The sequence below is a fragment of the Dioscorea cayenensis genome, unplaced genomic scaffold, assembly GCF_009730915.1.
Source record: "Dioscorea cayenensis subsp. rotundata cultivar TDr96_F1 unplaced genomic scaffold, TDr96_F1_v2_PseudoChromosome.rev07_lg8_w22 25.fasta BLBR01000570.1, whole genome shotgun sequence".
NCBI classification, from domain to species: Eukaryota; Viridiplantae; Streptophyta; class Magnoliopsida; order Dioscoreales; family Dioscoreaceae; genus Dioscorea; species Dioscorea cayenensis.
The window spans coordinates 381-7,500 of NW_024086961.1; the positions used below are offsets into that span (position 1 = coordinate 381).

The 7,120-nt window shown below is 44.6% G+C and overlaps 1 pseudogene; it reads right to left on the bottom strand.

The window, feature by feature from the left end:
* Positions 1-401: 401 nt before the first annotated feature.
* LOC120254667 lies at positions 402-1,181 on the bottom strand (annotated as a pseudogene).
* Between the last annotated feature and the right edge of the window lie 5,939 nt (positions 1,182-7,120).

Here is a 7,120-nt window from a genome sequence, read left to right on the forward strand (position 1 = left end):
AGCTTGACCGCGTAAGGGCGTATCCATCTTGATGACGAATTCCTACTGTACAACGAGAGTCAGAAATTAATCGCTCGATGTCTGCTCGTTCTCCCCTCAATTCCCCACGAACAACAAGGATCTTGACCTCATCATTTGTCTTGCTAACTTTGGTCGATCCGATACTTTAGTTAACTCCTCTTTGATCTTGATGTTCCCACTGGATACTTCAATCGATAACGAAACCTGAATGCTTTTTAGGTCCAATTCCATCCATTTTTGTTGAGGCACTCTTACTTGTTCATCAGCGGATGAAACTTGAGTCGTGAGATATATGACATACCTTTTATCCTTCTCCTTTTCTCCTCGTCTTTCGGTCGGAACTCATGGGTGTCTCCTCTCCTGTGTAGAGTAACTTCATACTATAGCCATGGTGTGCTCTCAGCGAGTGAACCAGTCTTTCGCAGCTTCTCTATTTCTTCAGTTAAGGGAGATCTGGGAGAAAAGATGGAAATAGGAAGACGTGTTTCCAGTACGATCAAGATGATACGGGTTGAGAAGGGAGTTAGCAAAGTTGGACAAGATTGAAATGCATAGGGAACATGTATTGGCGTACCAGATCGGCACACGCTCCCCAGGTTGATGCGATGTATTCCACCAGCTGATCGAGACTTTGCCATTGGTATATCGATCGGTCCAGCACGGATCAGCCAGGGAGCCAGGCTCGATGCAGGAAGCTTTTGGAAAACGCAGTGCACCCAGAGCAAATAAGCGACCAAGATGAATACAGAAGTTAAACTCGAGCATCCGTGCATCGCAAAGGTACACATTATGCCTTCGAAACAGTCACTATGGTAAAACAAAGTAGAGAAAAGCACCAATTTCTGTACCGTGTCCGGAAGAGCTGAAGAAAAAGTGGGATAAGCTCGGTTAATGGAACAAGAAACTGTTTATAGCCGTAGCGATATAAACAAGATATCACTCATCCGAGCTGCAGGAACATGTACATACGGAATACGAGAATTTCCACCTTTGTTGAAAATCTGCGTGGTGCTACCCGAAGACTTGAATGAATAGCCATCGCTGTTAAGAACAACCGAGATCCAAAAAGAATTTTCGCGTAGCTTCTTGTCTTTGACATAAAGAAAGAAGGTTGTAATAACGAAACGGACATGTGAGAATTTTGTCCTTGCCTTGCTAGTGGAACAAGAAAAGACATGGATGTATATTCCATACGCAATCAAAGGATTTCGCATGCTCAAAAGAGATTAGATTAATTATAGTAATTCCCTTGTTTAGTTTTTCGCCCGCTCGTGCGTGGCACTCCTTGCTTGCGGAGCGGCATACCGGAAAAAGGATTTTCTTTCTATTCTATTCTATATGGGCCCGTCACCGGACTACGAAAAAGGAGTCGAAGCCTTTCTCTCTCGTCAGTTTTGCTTACTTAGCCTTCTCCCCTCTGACTATCTATTTATGTGATATTCCAATCTTCCAACATATATATGTTAGGGGGATTTTTCTTCCAATCCTCTATCATTTGTTGATAGATAGGGCTTCTCGCCCCTGACGAGAGAGGTCGTCGTAGGATATTGTGGAGAGAGCGGAACATTAAAATGGACTATAGACCTCTATGAACTACCTTTTTATGTTATGGTTTCCGCCTATACACGTTATCAAGTTCTGCTCAAGATTTGAATTTTAAATAGACTTATTTATTTATTTATTTATTCCTACGAAATGCTATTGATCCCATGAGGACCCGCCCCCGTAACGTAAAAAGAATGCAACAATGAAATTGCTTATCATTCGACTTCCACACTGGAATGCGAGCCAGCTGGCGAAGAAGTCAGACCAAGCCCCGAAAGACATAAGCTCAGGCATTCCATTCTTATCTCCGCGGGTTCAGTTCCTCATTATCCCAAACATATCCATTGGTCGGTCCTCAACATGGTTTAGTAGACCGACCCGTCCTACTAAGTATAAGTAAGGGAACATCCGGCACATCAAGCTAAGATGACTCTTAAGGAGGTTGTTCTCGGAACTTCATTATTTGAGTGAAAGGGGAAAGAGGAATTTTTTGTTCGAAAGGGGGAACCAGTCTTTCTTTATCCCCTGTGTCGGTGGAAGAGAACAATTGCTTGAAGTGAAGTAAAGCCTTAGCCTTAAAGTAAAGAGAGAATTCCGGTAAGCTTTCCTGGCAGCCTTTGAATGATTTTTCTTATTGCAAAAAGACTAGAATAAGTAAGGTCGAGCAGCACTAGTTCCGACCGAGAAGCAGATCCCAGCTTAGTATCAGCAGCATAGGTAGCGACACCAGTACCAGTTATGGAGGAGGCAGTCCAGCCAGGCCGAGAACGAAGCAGTTCATAAAAGAAGATCTTCTTTCCGGAGCCCGCCAAGCCAGTCCAGTAAGCAAGCACAAGTAGCAGTTCTATCAGGAAAAGGAGGCTAAATGTCTTCTTCATGAAAAGCTTACTTATCCCATTCTATTCACTGCACTCGAGGATTTCTATAGCGATCAAGGCGCGTATGTACATGTTGCTGAATTAGGATAGGAGGACGAGGACGAGGTCGTGGCAATGGGCAGTCTGGTTGCCCAAGGAAGCAAGGCCAGAGGAAGGACTTTCGTTACCCTATTGACAAGACAGAGTCTTATTTTTGATATCTTGTTGAAGATGAATAGGATTAAGTTGCCTCCCTCCGACTACATTCAGCCTGGTGATGATAAGTTAGATAGGTTTTTGTAGATATTGCCGCAAGCAACAAGCAATAAGGGTCATGGTACGAGGTACTGTTTTGACCTTCAGGACGTTGCAAGCCTTTCGAGATAATACATTGGTTTTTTTGAAGACGAGTACGAGTCATCCCCCACCAGACAAAAAAATTGAGACCAACCCTCTCCAAAATCATTCTGCCACTGTCAACATGGTGTCGCACTTGGGAGGTGATGATGTGATTCCTTATGTATCTGTGTCTGTGTCGCTTGACAAGTCTCACCTCTGGATCCGTTGATCCATCTCTTTCTGTTTGTTCTTCTAGGTCGGCTGACCCCTGGTCTTGTTCGAGTTTATTCCCCGCTCGCCTTTTTTTCGATATGGTTGTGCCCACTTCCTTTCATTACTTCTATGTGTTTGCCTTGCTGAGTGAGACTGACGTAGTGCGAACTTGAGCAGTGCTCGCTCGTGCTTCTTCTAACCGGGGAGCACGTCGCTAGTCCAAGGCAGGCTTCCTCCCGAAGCTCTCATTTTCCAATGTGGGTTTGCCAGCTTCAAGCTCCACCCTTACATATATATATGAGTTTTTGCCCCTTCCTCGCTCCGCCGAGCATACGTATTCCCTCACACCCCTCGAGGATGAAAAAAAGACTTTGGTTTTCAATCTCGTCCCTGCCCTACCCTACCCATTTAAAAGCGATTCATAAAGCCCCGAGGGGTTTGATCATCCAGCATACATGATGGTAGACTGTGTCCGTTCAGGCATCACGTATCAAGGCATCGCAATCCAACAACATCTCAGAACAAGGTCTCAGCCAAGTCGATAGCTCGTGGACTCGAGTCTGAGGGAGAGGGATCGTCGATCAGTGAGAGGCGAGATTGGCTATTGGAAGGATCGGTTCCATTTAGATTAGTTCAACAGATTAGAAAGGTGTGGTCAGGGTGAGAGGCTTTCCGGTGGAGAAGAAGGGGGCTCCTATCCGAGCTGGAAGGAAGAACTGAAAGATGGGGCTTGAACCACGACCAGTCATTGAAGCCCCTAATCTATTTATTTTTTTAAATTTATATATATATATTGGAAGAATGAGGTCAAAACAGAAAGCGAGCAGGAAGCCGAGAAGTCAGGCTAATAGACCGGATTGAGTCGATCAACAAAAACAAAAACAAGCAGAATCGACATGAACCTGAACGTTGAAATGATTGCACAAAGCCTGATGGGGTGGTTTGCTCCAAAAAAATAGTCCACCCATCCTCAAACTGGTCTTCCAAACAAGATGATAGAAAAATAATAAACGGATGATTCGAGATTCCAACAACATGAAAAAAAGACTAAGATGCGGAATAGAGATTGTGACAACTAAACAAGTACTAGTGGGAAGATTTACAATCTATCGTTCGTGCTATCGGACTTATGAAGAACTGTGCGCTATCCATTCATTGTCCACTCAATCTTTCCATTGATGCTTTTTCACATGCTGATTCACCTCTTTCTTAACCTCTATCCCTGAACCGAAAAGCAAAGATGAAGAGCATATTATGGAAAAGCCCACGGGTAATAAGGTCCCTATTGATCCATCATTCACAGCTATCTATTTCTTCCCGGAGCAGCCGGATCAGGGTTTGACTGACCTCTCGACCCTCGGAAGTCGGGCGGGGCCCCCTTAGGTAGGGTTACCTAGTTTGCTTAGCCGCATTGATTGCTTGGAAAGAAAAAGGAGAGAAAGGCTTTTGAGTTGAGCTAATGCTCTATGTAACACTTAACCCTAAGGAAAGTAGGCGCAAAACCACATGGGAGATATCCATTCTTTCTATTTGATCGTCCGGTCCGGATAAAGCCTGCCTGGAGTAATCGTTCGATCTCGTCGATCATCTGCTGAGACATAAGCATATGAAGCGGTTCTTTGATAACCGAGAGATAGGATTTCTACGACAAAGAGCCAAAGACTACCGTAACATCAGTAGTTTATCTATGAACCTCCCTCTCACCAACCCGGAACTTCAGGAGTTTACGTAGGTGCCTGAGCTCTATCTTCCACACGCGTTCTGACTTTTAACTTACCGGACCGTCTCCTTACGTAGACACTTGTAAGCTTAACTTCTCAGTTCCGTTTGAACTGTACTCGCTAACGGAAAAGCAGTAGTTTTCTATAAGTCGATTCCAACACCTTTTTTTCGTCTAATGAAAAAAAAGGAGTGGAGTTTCTGGGACCAAGCATGCCAAGATGCATTCGAAAGCATAAAAAGAATACCTGACTAAGCTGCCGGTATTAGCCGCCCCTGTACCAGGACGACCATTTATATGTGACATCTGCGCTCTCGACTACTCACTGGGGGCACTCCCTGGCCCAAAAAAAGATGACGAAGGAAAAGAGAGGGCCCCTGTATGTATTACCTAAGTCGGATGATGGTCGGAGCAGAAGACCGATATCCTCCCTGTTGAGAAGGAATGCCTCGCATTAATGTGAGCAGTACTCAAGTTGTGACATTACTTGACTTGATGAGCCGTATTCCGCCCTAAGAAGTCTTTTTTAGGCTCTCTGAATGCACAGCTACCTAAGTGGTCCATTCTCTTGTCGCAATTCGACATCATTTATGTTCCACAAAAAGCTGTCAAGGGCCAAGCTTTGGCTGACTTCTTAGCGGCGCACCCTATCCCATCAGATCCCGCCCGCTATATTAAATCATTTCAACTGGCCTTCGGCTTAAAGATGGGCATAGAAGCCGTTTAGCTCATTATCTAGATACGGCCCTCTTCCACTCCTCTTCGAATTGCCTCAAGCTCGTGCACAAGGATGGAGAAAGGAGGACACCTGGCTGTAATCGCTACTTTCGGCTGTCCAGCATGGTCTCTTAAGATGCATCCATACCCCTGCAAAATCACCTCTAAGAGAACCAACCGTGCGTGTTCAAGCACCACATATCTGGGTCCGGAGGGCGCCATGAACACCATGTGGGAGATGGAACAGTAAATTTGACTGAAATCTGCCAAGAGTCTAGGAATTCTCTACTCTTGGGAGCGTCGTCCACTGCATCTCGCAAACTAAGGAATCTGTTTCCGGTATCCCTAGTGATCATAACTATTATATTATCTCTTCCCATGGCTTATATTGATTTTTGGAAAAATTTGAGAGTTACGTTCACCCGCGGTACACTGTTGCACAAAAAGAAAAGCGTCTTTCTTCGGATTTGCATAACCCAAAAAAAGGGTCTCGGACCCACCTGATCTCCTTATCCCATGTGAACCGCCCTCTCCTACGAGACCGACATCTGCTAAGGATAGATCTTGACAAGATCCCCTTATGTATATCCCGCAAGTGCACGGGTTTGTCAAAGTAATAATCCCGGTGAGCGGTATCGAATCCACAGGAGTAGGGAGTAAAGACACTTAATTCGATTCTTAGCTATGTGGAATATCAACAATGATAAGTGTGACAATGATTCAATTTTCAAAAAAATTAAAAAGCAACAAGTAAGAGAGCAAAAAAAGTAAGGAGGAGGTAAGGCAATCGATAAAGATGGGGTTACCTGGATGATGCTTCACCCTAGGATAATCGCTCATGCAAGAACTCTCTATTATGCTTCCTAATCAATGCAATGGTGAGTCGTGGAAATCCTTACATACATAGTCCCAAATCTAAGGTCAACTATGCCTAACTCTATTCTATGTCCCGGAGGAGAGATTAAATAACCTCTCAACCTCGCGACTCGAATAAAGTTGCAATGAGCTCTAGGGATTCCTGTGATAAATCTCTTCCCTAATTATAGACCTAACCTTTGGTCCAGCGGAAGGTCCCCTAACCACAATTAGGCCCTAGATACTAAGATCCCTCAACGCTCACTCCGCTACACGCGTAACTAAGCCCCAGCTGAGATTCATCCCTTAGACCATTCACTCTATTATGGCCACAAAGAACCTCGAGGAACGGAGGTAGAATCTATCACGTCGGAGGAGAAAGGGACACCCTGCACCTCCCTCGACTCACCCTCTCAACCCTCTCCAACCTAGTTTTGTCAAACGCCATGGTGTGTCACTCACCACAGGTTACCAACAAGAACTTTCAACCCCTAGTGTCACTCTAGGGAAATGTTCATACAATCAAGCATTCAAGGTTGGAACTCACAATAAACATCAATTTATTGAAAGCATAATAAAGAAGTTCAATGAAACGAATACATCCTAGGGTTCACAATCACCCAAGTACCCACTAGGGGTTTTAGCTCTCCATGGAGCTAAGTAGAATCAAAGAAATCGAAATGTAAAAGCAATGAATCCATAAAGAAACCACCCTCGATGGTCATGGTCGACGGGTCTTGTGGAGAGTCCTCTACTCGTCGCAAGGGATCCTTTGTCCGCCTAGGATACACCCTCATCGGATCGATGCCGATGTAAAAGCTTTCTCCCCAATAACCTTCTTCCAAATGACGCA